The sequence below is a fragment of the Ursus maritimus genome, unplaced genomic scaffold (assembly GCF_017311325.1).
Source record: "Ursus maritimus isolate PB19 unplaced genomic scaffold, ASM1731132v1 scaffold_26, whole genome shotgun sequence".
NCBI classification, from domain to species: Eukaryota; Metazoa; Chordata; class Mammalia; order Carnivora; family Ursidae; genus Ursus; species Ursus maritimus.
Window position 1 is genome coordinate 21,868,353 of NW_024425119.1, and position 12,820 is coordinate 21,881,172.

Consider the following 12,820-nt stretch of genomic DNA (forward strand, 5'->3'; position numbering starts at 1 on the left):
GTTTTGGTGCTCCATGCTTCCCACCCTCCTTACTTTATGATATAAGAAAACCATTTATTTAATTCAAATATACTGGCATACAAGCTTGCTCAAACACTGGGCCTGAGGTCATGCCTTAGACAGGAAAATTAGAATACACTATAGTTGGAAGGTGTTACCAAATTCACTTTCTAACTTAATGAATAATTTCCCTAGATATCCTATATGAAGCATCACTACTTCATACAAGGAAGCCTTTTCTTATTGCATTAATGTAATGGTTAAAAAATTACCCTTAGGTTGAACTAAAATCTCCTTCTGTAAATCCTATTAGGGGTAATGCTACCTTCTAAAACAAACCTAAATAAACTGGTATCATTTTACATATAACTAGCTTTTCATTATTTGAAGATAACTGTCATGTTCATGTAATATTGCAATTTTTTGAACAAAAGAACTGCAAAGAAGCTTAGAGAGTCACTAAGACTTTCCCCTTTATTTATAGAAAGGTAACTAGGGCCGAAAGAGAATGGATTTGTCCAAGGTCAAGGAATGGGACAATTAGATTAGGTCTAAAATCCAGTCCCTTGAATCTCGTTCTGTGTTATATTTTTGTCTTCATCTCTCTTTTTACGATCAATTGAACCACTCCTCAAACCACAAGGTCTCTGTTTTGGTTGCCATCTTTGGAATATACTTTAATTTGCTGATGTCATTCTCAGAATATGGGAGTAAATAAATAACTCAGCACAATGGAATCACTATCTTCTTTGAACTGAGCAGAGATTTCTAGAAACATAACCTAAAATAGCATTTCTGCAGCAATATCACATTAATGATTAATGCAAAGGTTGTCATCACTAAAATAAGTAGGCTTTCCCCTCCAAATATTTAATTAAGCAAGATCGCCCTGGTAAACATGAACATGATTATTGGTTAGTGTTTGTCACTAAATATATGACCAAGAATTTAGTATCATACTAAAAATCACATATCTGACACTTCATTCTCCCTCACTCTTCCTTCCACACATTAATTATTTGGAAAATATTTAATTAACACCTACTATGTACAAGAAAATGAGCTTGTCAGTAGGGAAACAAGAGTGAACAAGAAGAGCAAGATTCAATGTAATGGTCGCCCATTACATTACAGTGCGGATAATGATAAAAAAACTAAGACAAACAAATACCCAGAAAAGATTGCAAATTCACTCAGCTGCCAATCCTAACAGCCACCCTGAGCTATCTCTCAGACTTGTTTTCCCTTTCTCTCATTGGCACTGAACATTCTTGGGGCACTTGTGATTCTCATAGTGCTAATCATTTCTTACTTTAAAAGTCCACTTTCAGTTTGTCCATTACTTCATCTTTCACAGTAAACCTCCGAGCTATTTCTGAGATTTTGGTTGTTAAGAACGCGCCCTGTGGTTTGGGGGTAATGTTTGAAAGAAGGCTGGGAGGGAGGGGGAAAGAGACACAGAGACAGAGACAGAGAGAAAAATAAGCACTATAAGAATGAGAGATCTGTTTTCAGCAATGACTCTTAATTGGAAAGCATTTCTTTTAGCCAAAAGGATTTTTAACCTGTCACTGCCACCAGAGTGAAACTAAAAGGGAATGACAACAAAACAGGAATACAAAAAGACAGTGTCTGAAGGTTAGCACGGAAGGTTTAGATCACTACAGTCAGCATTTTTTAAGCATATTGGAGGAAAGATATACCTTATGTAGAAACCAATGGAAAGCAACTGATTAAAGACTCAAAATTAGAGAGTGCATATTGAGCAAGTTTGTAGGAATAAGTGGTCTAAAACAAGAGATAGACATCCGAAGGCAAAACAGCGTGGGTGCTAGTTTAGTGCAAGATGAGGACGCCAAGCAGAATGACAGCAAAGAAACAAACAGCAAACCAGCCCCTGTATATATTTTATACTTCGTTGTTTGTAAGTAATCATATTGTATACAGTACATCTCCTTTCGAAGATACTGTCGGTTATACGATGTAAAAATAAATTTAGCAAGAGCATTTAAGAGGGAAGAAGAAAGGGACTTCAAATGAAACGCATGTAAGGGCTATAAGAAGTATCCAAATTTTAGATACCTCAAAATTTGGGAAAAATAACTTCCAGAATTGTAGAAACAATAGGTTCTTGTTTGAGTGCAGGAGTTCTCAAACTTGAATGTATATTAGAATCACCTGGCAAGTTTTGAAAAATTCTCAATGCCCAGATGGCTTCCTACGCCAACTGAATCTGAATCAATAGGGGTGAGACCCAGCCATGAGCATTTTTTTTAAAGTTCGCCTGATGATTCCAGTGTGCATCCAGATTTGAGAAGTTCTGTCTTAAAGAATGCTTTCAGTCACTGTGGACACATCTTTTTGTCTTCTTCATGTTTTGCCTTGAGTTACAGAGAGCCTTCAGGTATATAAGCAGTTGAAAGGGAGACGGCCTGACTCTTAACAGGTTCTGGGGCCCAAAGGGTAGAACCAGATATTAAGCTAGATGGCTCATAGAATTCCTTCTAATTGAGTCTTTTATCTGTTTTTATGTGTCCCTTTTGTGAGAAACTTGTGACGGTTTGCTTTTACCGAAAGAAGAGCAACCAAATCTCTCCACACGGTATTCAAGATTCTTCCCAGTTTGTCCTCAGTCTATCTTTCCAGGTATGTTGCCCTTCTTCAGATCCTCTACTCTTGCCTCAAAGGATCACGAAGAGTTCCTTGCATTCTCGGTGTTTTTCCATGCCTGAGTGTGTTCAAAAGTATTTTCTCCCCTGTTTTGAGTGATTTCTCTTTTCCTTTTCTTCTTGGCAAAATTCTACTTATTTTTCAAAGGCTTTTGAGACCCACATAATGTGTTTGCCTGTGAAGCACTTCTTTCTTGTGGTGCCAATTTTCAGGCAGAAAGAACTCTTACTTCTTTTAACCTCATAAAGCTAATACAATACTTACTGTATTGAATAATAGTTACTTGTATAACTCGAGTCTCCCTTATGACCTATGAGCTTATTTAGGAAAGAGGTTGTAACTTATTACTGCACCTCTAGAGCTTAGCACAGCAGCTGAAATTATTATATATGTAGTGATAATTCATGAATAAAGATGAAGAATGAATTATATGGTCCCACCTTTCAAAATACGTCTTTGTGCACCAACTCCAAATGTCCACAAAAGGCCTATGGACAACAGTTACTTAATGACCAGAAAGGAATCCAATTTCACCAAAGAAGAACGGCAGCATAAAGTACTAACAGCTTTGTGTTCTTATTTTTAAGCCATAGATAGTCTTATACATTATGATATGTCCATGATTCTTAGAATTATGTATGCACGAAGAAACAGAAAAGTAATCTAGATATATTAGAAATTTATTACATATTTCTGTAATGGACAGATATGCCTGCCTATCATGTTCTAGTATCATGCTGTTTAATTATACCTTTACAGTATGTTTCAATAATAGGTAAAGTTACCACTCTATCATTACTATTTTCTTTTTCCAGTATTTCCTATTTTTCTCTTAACATTTACTTTTCCACAAATTTTTTTTAAGATTTTATTATTTATTTGTCAGGGAGAGAGAGAGAATGAGTGTGGAGGAGGGCAGAGGCAGAGGGAGAAGCAGGCTCCCCGCTGAGCAGGAAGCCCGATGCAGGACTCCATCCCAGTACCCTGGAATCATGACCTGAGCCAAAGGCAGATGCTTAACCAACTGAGCCACCCAGGCATCCCTAGGATATGGAATTTCTACGTGAATTCATTAACCTGATGGCTTGATAGCCAATAGCAGGCCTTATCTTTCAATTTACTCAAATCTTTTGCTTCATATAATTCTTGTAGATTTTTGGTAATTTTAAGTTTGTTTAAAAATATTTTTATTTCTGGGGTGCATGAGTGGCTCAGTTGGTTAATGTCTGACTCTTGGTTTCGGCTCAGGTCACGATCTCAGGGTTGTGGGATTGAGCCCTGCGTCCGGCTCTGCGCTTAGTGCAGAGTCCGCTTGGGATTCTCCCTCTCCCTCTCCTTGTGCCCCTCCCCTAGCTCACATACTCTCTTTTTCTCTCTAAAGGAAAAAAAGAAAACCTTTAAAAATATATACATATATATATTTTTATTGCTATTATAAAGGGAACATTTTCTTGTTACACTGTTTAACTAATTTTTGTATGTACATAGACTGTGTGTGTGTGACAGTTTCTATCCAGGTAAATCACTTAAACCCTAATAATTTAACTAATTTTTCATGTAAAAATTCGAGTATTCTAAAGAATATATTGTAATGAATTCCATGCTTTAAAAATCTGTGTGTTCCAAACCTTTGTCTTATTATGATTATGGAAATGCATTTTGCTTTAGTTTTATAATTTGTTTTAGTGTCTAAATTTTTCAAGATCCACATATATAGAACAACGGAGTTTTAAGGCTGAGAAACAGCAAAATAAATATAATCCAAAATGTGTGGCCAATCCACATTTGCAACTAAAAATGCCTCTCAAAATACACTTGATCATTATTTGTAGAATCTATATGTGCAAATTTGCCTACTCACTAAAATTTACTTATTACCCCCACCAAATATACTTGTAGCAGCGCTTTTGCAGTCACTCACAGACATGCGCAAAGGAGTAAGAAATTTTGTTGGTGATTTCACTATTTAAGATGCATATAAAATCAATAATAAATATTAATAAGGTGTCTTTAAAAAGAAACACACGTATTTTAAAATAAGGTTATGTGTTGATCAGGTGCTGAAAATGGTGTGACCAAAGGTTCTCAGGAACCTAACTATACTTTCCCCAGGAGCAATTGTTTGGTATTTGCTAATTCAGCACTCATGGCAACTCTATAGAACATAACTAGCGCCAATAATGAGCAGCAATTGTATTACTGCTATATCTTAACTAATTTTCAGTTTACTGCTACTGAAATTTAGTCACCCTTTGGGAGAAAAGGACACATCACTTCAAAATAGTATAATGTTTTCCGGATAAACTCTAAAACTAGTTTCTTATAGGGTTAGTAATTCACACTTATATTTGAAGTTTTGAATATTTCCAAATCCTATTCACTGTTAACCTCATTTATTTTCTTTGACTTAATGCATTAAATTCCTTTTAAGCTTCTAATTAAGGTTTAATATGTGTGACATTTATAATTAAGTTTCAATAAAATTCTTTTGTCACAAAATTTTAGTCCTTTTAATAGGCAGCATGTTATTCACTAGTTAAAATAATAACCCACAATAAATTTAAGAGGCTACTTCCTTTAAGACAGCATATTATGTTTTAACATTTTTTATCATCCTACCACATAGTGCAATCTTGCCCTCGAAAATCTTAAGAATCCGACATAAACCAGCCACATTACCATACTTGTAAAAAAACCAAGTTAATACTTATCAATTATTCATAGTTAAATATTTTCTATTTTATGTAGATATTCTATTGCAAAACCCTTTAGTGATTCCCTGAAACTAATATATCAACTAGGTGCTTAAGATTATTCATTTAGCTCTCAGTCACATGGCTCTGTTTATTAGTTTATTTATTCAATCAACATTTTCACTAAGCAGAATGCGCACTTTAACCAGGGATACGAAGATGAGTTCACGTATGATAATGCCTGCTTTCTAGGAACTGTGGGTCAGTCTGGTGGGGCAAATGTATAGGTAACTATAATACACTGCCATTAATTCAACAACAGAGACTTGTATAGGATACTATGGAAGCACAGATGAGCGACTCCTAACAGCCAGGAGAAAGCAAGGCAAGGCTCATGGGGATAGGTATATCAGGTACAGGGTCTGAATGGATAAGTAGGAGTTAGCCAAGCAAAGAGATGGGAGTGTGGGAAAAGAATTCTAAGCAAAGGATGAGACATGAGCAAAGAAATAAAGACAAGAAAAAGCATCATGTGAAGGAGATGCCATCTGAGCAGTCTGGGATAGTAAAAAAGGTAAGAGGGATGCAGTGGTGAGAAGGTCTATCTGAATCAGTTTGTGTATCAGGGTAAGAAGCATGAAATTCCCCATGTAGGCTCTGGGGAACCACTGAGGGAAGTTGAGTAGGTTAGGTAGAATACTATGGGTATATGGAGAACGGATTTGAAAGACCAAGCATAGAGACCAGATAGGAAGTGATCAGGTATCGTTTCTCGGCCTTTTGGCTAAGATCAAGTGTAGGAAGTGATCAGGTAGTAAGCTAATAGAGTCAACCGGGCAATAGATTATGAAAGCTTGATCAGTAGTAAGAGGGTTAGGAATAAGGAGAAAAAGCCAAGAAATATTTTTTTTAAATGAGAGATGTTGATAATGCGGGGGATGTTATATATGTGTGGGTATGTAAGAAGTCTATGTATCTAAAGTACATATATATATATTATATATATGTAATATATAATATATATATATACATACATACATATATGTGAATAAAAGGAGAGAGTAAAAAATAACTCTCGGGTGTCTAGTTTACGTAACTGTTTATACCAGAAAGAAAGCATAGTTGGGTAGTGATAGTTTTCATGGAAAGATAATGGATATGGCTTCTATATGATGTGTTTGAAGTACCTAAATATTATTCTATTGGAGATATCTTGTTAGCAGACAGATAAAGCTCCAATCTGAAGCTAGGGAAAAGATCTTTAGAGGCTACAGTCTGATGAGTCACCAGCTGATAGAGTGAACTAAACAATCTAGAGGGGGTCTAAAGTATAAAGAGAAGAGACAGCCTAAAATCATCTTGGTCACAATAATAACCAAGGAGGGGCAGAGGAAGAGGAATCTACAAGTGGAGAGGTAAGATAAAAATAAAGAAAATCATGAGTACAGTGTCACAAAAAATGGAATTTCAAGGCTGAGGTAGTAACTAAAAGTGGACAGGCAGCAAAAAGAGTATTTTAGAGATAAAAAAATAATATATTCTAGAATTGTTAATTAGAGGATAGTGATGAATCTAACAACATCAATTCCATTACAACAGAGGGTAGAAACCATATTGCAAGTTTGCAGTCTCAACGACAGGAAAAAAAAGAGAGAGACACCAATGTAGACTACTGTTCAGAGAAGGTTCAAGGAGAAGTTAGGTGAGATATTTGACAGCAGCTACCTGGGGATGCATAGACTTTATTTAGGTAGCAGTGTTTTCAGCACATTTATTGACTGAGCGGAGCAAACAGATATCGAGAATTTTAAACATAGGAAAGAGAAAAACTAACTGGTGGACCAGAGTTTCAGAGGAGGCTGAAAAGCAAGGCAGCATGTAGGGATTAGCTTTGAATGAGAAGAACAACCCATGCTCTGGGCCCTGAGGAATGGTGTTATTTGAGTGGATATAAGCAGCTATGTTTTATACACAGGGAAATGAGAAGGTAAGGAAAATCAGACCTGACGAAAGAACTTTCCTCAGTGATGAAGGCAAGGTTATATACCCAAGATGAGAGAGACCAGGATTGACCAAGGGAGTTCAGCAAGCGAAAGGGAGTTTGGGATCATCATTGAGAGAAACGAAAGGAAAGTATCCACGGACAATTAAAAAGAATGACAGAAAATGCTAAAGCCTTAGGAGAGACCTCATGAATTAGGATGCTGTGAGTCTTCCCTTTCCTGTGATTCTTCTCAGAGCCTGTCACTGTGGTTGAGGAGCAGAGAAGGTGAATTCCGGCACTCAGGCTGGGGAAGAAAAGGAGCTTGTGGGAACTTCAGCAAGGAAAGGTCATGAGGAAACCAAAGTTACTATTGAGTAACGATGGGCTTTGGGTTCTACCCCAGGAAGAGAGGCCTGGAAGGCATTACTAAATGGGAAAAATATAGAAATCAAATAGCTAGAGGGACTCCACGGTATCAAGGAGCAGTTTGTGTGAGAGCTCGAACAACAGGAAGTTAACTTAGGGTGGTAGATTTGCTCAAACTACGTACACAAATGTTAAAATAAAAGGCAGTTACATGATTTAAGTCCTCACAACTACAAATGGAATGTAAAATCTAAAACTTCCAAATGTTCCTCGAGAGTTCAGTCAGATGAATTCTGTCGTGTTCAAGCACACACCACCTTCAGGGATCGGTTCACCTACAAGTGAAATTCAGCCACCGTCAGCAGGGAACACAGCAGCTGTTTAGAAACACACAGGGATACTACACAGCAGTTTTTGAGAAAATGAAGAAGATAATATCCAAATGAGATTACAAGAGGGGTTTAGGTAGGTAGGATATAATTACCCAAACTGGAGTAACCAGGATGACAAAGCTGACTTTCTACCATTAGCGAGTAGAGGCAGGGGATCGTCAATGACCACTAACAGTTTGTGATTTTTCATTTCATACAACAGAAAGAAGATTTGTCAGTTTATCCTACCCAATGCAATTGTCTTTAGGAATGAAAACAACTACACGAAAATGAAGAATAAAGGAGTCCATTTATCTTCCAATTAATCTACTAGGAAGACTAAAGAAAATCTCATCGAGAGATAGAGGGACATAAAAACAGTGCTAAAATTGCCATGCCTGCCTCTCACTTCCCAACAGCCACACTGGGGTTGTATCACCTCTAATTTCATGTGATTCAAGACAAAGACAAAGTGGCCATATTCTTTTAGAACAAAAATGAACAGCCATGTGGATTTTTTTTACATAGTACTCTTCTTCGGCAAAAAGCCACAGAACTTTTTTTAAAAATCGTTTCCAAGGATGAAAGTGACTTTGCCAAGCAAAGTGGCTTCAAAACAGGCCTCAAAAATACTAATAGAAAGACAGATGGTTCTACTAAGAGCTTGGCTGCCAAAATTTAAAAAAAAAAAAAAAAAAGTAGGGGAAAAAAAAAAAGAAAGGAGTGATGCTATTGAAGCTGACTGCAAAGTTATCTGATGACTACAAATACTTGTGTCCCATCGCAAGTGCTAACTCTGCCTCCAGGGCTGATAGAGCCAAACTACTAACTTCGCCACATCCGATCCCCCTGTATTCCCACCCCTCCTAAGTAAAACCTGTCAGTGCCAAGCCCCACAAAACTGCACAAGCATGCACTTGATTCTGACTGACTGCTCTGCAGAAGCAAAATATTGCATTGAAGGACTCCTATTTAGGAACAGACCCACAAGGAAAATTGCTTTTCTTTTCAAAACTGCCTGTCACATTTTCTTTTTCTAATTCCCCCTTTCCTCCTCCTCTCTGTCACTGAAGGGCCCCTGGGCCCTATGAGTTTAGATGATACAAACTCAATTTGTATAAAGAAGGCAAGAGGCAGCACCACAGAGAGGTGGAGATAGTTTGCAAGGATAGAGAAATAATCCAGTCAAGACACAGGGCAATTTTCTTTCCAAACTACTACTACAATAATACCTCCACTTTATTTCCTTCAGGGCAACTGTCATTTCTTTTTAACCAGATTGCTACTAGATATAATAGAAACTGAAATATTATATGGTCACTGACTCTTCCTTTCAATGGCTCATTTCACTATTGCATTTTTACTTTTGCATGATGTGTGTATTGTTGGCATTGTTACTGGCATACAACCACTTTCAAATGATGTAGAATTAAGACCTCTGTCACTTTCAGGCCACGAAATTTCATTCTCAGTACTATGCAGATTTCACTTGTATAGTTTTCTTGTCTAATAGTACCTGTTATTTATTTTCAAAATTTAAGCGTTACATTCTTATGAAGCACCATTTTAAGATACATTGAACTCATATCTACCAAAATGATAGCATTTCTTATAAATATAAAACATGCTTAAACAAAGTATATTTGCTGACTTAAGGGAAAATCTCTATTTTAAAAGTTGATAATCATAGAAACTTGAGGGTGGCAAAAATATGGTGTTAAATAAAAAAGCAATTGTGAAAGAGTATGGGGAAAGCAGTCATTTCATTTGCCAAGGACAATTTTGAGCCGAATGAAAGAATTAAAAAGGCAATGATTAAAATATCTCAAATGATGCATTATTTAGGATCAGATTATCATCTGTTTCTTAAAGGCAATATTTTATGTAGCTCGATAGCTGTTACTTGATAAAACCAAAGTCTTTCTTTATAATGCAACTCTACTTGTTTCCTCAAATGTGTGTGACTATTTGTATTACTTATCATGGCTTCTGACAACCAAACAGCCTAGTTCACATGAGTGTGCATGGTCCTCTGTTCGCATGAACAAAATCAGGCTTCGCAAATATTAATACAATCTTATTTTATATCATGCATTACTATGTCAATTGTCATTTACATGCAAATGAAAGACAACATAAAATATAATGACCAACATGAAATATAATGTAGTTTTCAATTATATTTCTAAGGACACCATCATTAGAAAACTTAATAAAATTCACTATGTATTGATTTCTGATTTATGATGTTTTGCTCGATGGCCTATAATAGATTATTAGTGATTTTTTTTTCTCTTGCAACATAAATCTCAGTTCAACATAAGTTCTTTAAAATATCACACCTCAAAAAATTATCATGTTGTGGGGAGGGTTAAATTGGAAGTGACTGTTAATGTGTGCAGGGTTTCTTTTTGGAGCGATGAAAATGTTCTGGAATTAGACAGTGGGGATGGTTACAAAACACCATGACTATACTAAAAACCACTGAATTGTATGCTTTAAGAAAGGGTGAATTTAATGGAACACGAACTGTATCTCGATTAAAAAAAAAAGCAAAATGAATAAATTTTAAAAGATCACACTAAAAAGCATACAACTTCACTACTATCTGAAGCAGGGTTAAATGCACTTTGAAATAGTCATGTCCAATATTAGAATAATGTTTTGTATATTTATAAAGCTTTTGCACATAAATTAGTTCATTTATACTTTATCCTGCCTCTTGGAGATCAGCAGGTCAGGTGTTGTTATTTCAATTTTATTAAGAAGGAAATTGGAAAGGAAAACAAATAATTTGGAGATTTACTTATGATCACACTAGCCAAAAGTAGAGCCATGTCTAGAACTTAAATTTTTGAATCTTCTCAATTATAAAAAAATTATAAAACAAAAATGTAATAATTTTCTGAAATAAAAATACTGATTTATATAAAAAGAGAACATCATCAATATTAATTCCCATATATTTGCTCAGCATAAAAAAGGATCACACTTAAATTATCTTTAAAAGATAAAATTATATTATGTTTTAAGAGATTTTTATAGCAAGAGTAGCATTTTGACTTTGATTTTCTTTCATATTACAATTTATTTTGCTTTTTTTTAAATTTTTGCTTTTTATTTATTTAAAATTTTCTGTCCACGCTGTTTTTTGAAATTTTCAATGTGTATACATACTACTTTAATACTCTGAAAATTAATCAGAAAAACAGAGTTGTAATAGAACATTATAGTGCCTGGCATATCATAGAATACTTAATATAGGAATTGCTATCCTAAAGATCCCTAAAGATCTTAAATTGTGAGTCTTTGTTGCCTATTTTGGTAGAAAATAGGAAAAAGTTCTTTGATACGTGACTAAAGAATGATTGAAAATAAAATTCAAATTTTTCCACTCTGATTTTCATAAAAAGTATATATAATACTAACATGTATTTCAAAGTTTCCTGTAATCATTACCAATCACTTTGACCTTTATTAATTTATTTCTTGCTGAAATATCCTACAGCACTAGTTTATTCTGTGCAATGAGCATTGGATTATGAAATCTCTTAACAGTTTCTATTTCTTGACTGTGTTACTTTACACTTCCCTCTTTAGATTTAGGATTATTTCCAGACAGGAGACTTTTTATTCTTTGACCTGTTTTCAAATTAGAGAAAAGGAGGTGAAGCTGAAAACTTCACCTGATTTCTACTCAAGAACTACTTTTTCCTCAAAACCCAGCATAAGCATCGCTGTCTTTTTAAAGACTACCCAAATTCTCCAAGCAAAATATATTCATTCATGTGTTGAGCGGCCACTTTGTGCTAAGTACTGCTCTTGTGTCTAGGAATATTGCAATTAATAAGACAAACATTACAGAGAAAAAAAAGAGGAAAAAAGAAAGCTGGGGTGGAGGCTGCAAGTTTAAATATGGGATCAATGATAACAGTGCCATAAAGAGCTGGAAGAACTGACACAATAAACCTCAGTAATCTGGGGGAAAGTGTTCCAGGCAAATGGAAGAGGAGATGCTAAAAACCTAAGGTAACAGGGCGTCCGAGTGGCTCAGTCAGTTAAGTGTCCAACTCTGGATTTCCGCTTGGGTCAAGATCTCAGGGTTGTGAGACTGAGTCCCTGGTGGGACATTGCATTCAGCAGGGGGTCTGCTTAAGATTCTCTCTGCCCCTCTCCCTCTGCCCTTCCCCCCACCAAATCTCTCCCTTACAAAACAAAACAAAACAAAACAAAACAAAACAAAACAAAACAAACAAAACACAAACAAAAAACCCTAAGGTGAGAGTGAGCATGCTGTGTTCAACAAACTATTTCCTTCTGCCTCTACTCATATAGGGATTCCACTAGGTTGAAATTACTTGTGTCTATTTCCATGAGTAAACGGCCCTAAGGAAGGGCATAGAGAATTCACATTGGTATCCACAATATCCAGCTTACTGCCTAGCCTATAGTATATTCACAATTTATGTCAATTGCACCAATTATTTTAAAAGACAATTACTATTAGAAAAGTCTACTCATGTTTCAGTCTCAGTTTTTTATAAGCATAACTAGTTTATTAAAACATTTCCTTTATACAGTTGATTTTAGGCTTTATTTCATTTTCATTCAGGATTTAACATTTTTTCCTCAAAGTTAAGGCGCTGAAACATAGCATATAGGTATGTTGCCATTTTTTACCCCCAATTCATTATCCCCCTTAGTTTTAGTGTCAAATTATACTAAGTTAGGGTTCA

General features: G+C 35.6%; 1 protein-coding gene across 6 annotated transcripts in view; it reads right to left on the minus strand.

Annotated features, from left to right (window-relative positions):
• Nucleotides 1-12,820, minus strand: part of SOX5 (SRY-box transcription factor 5) — a 957,215-nt gene that overhangs the window by 121,016 nt on the left and 823,379 nt on the right. The window lies entirely within an intron of this gene.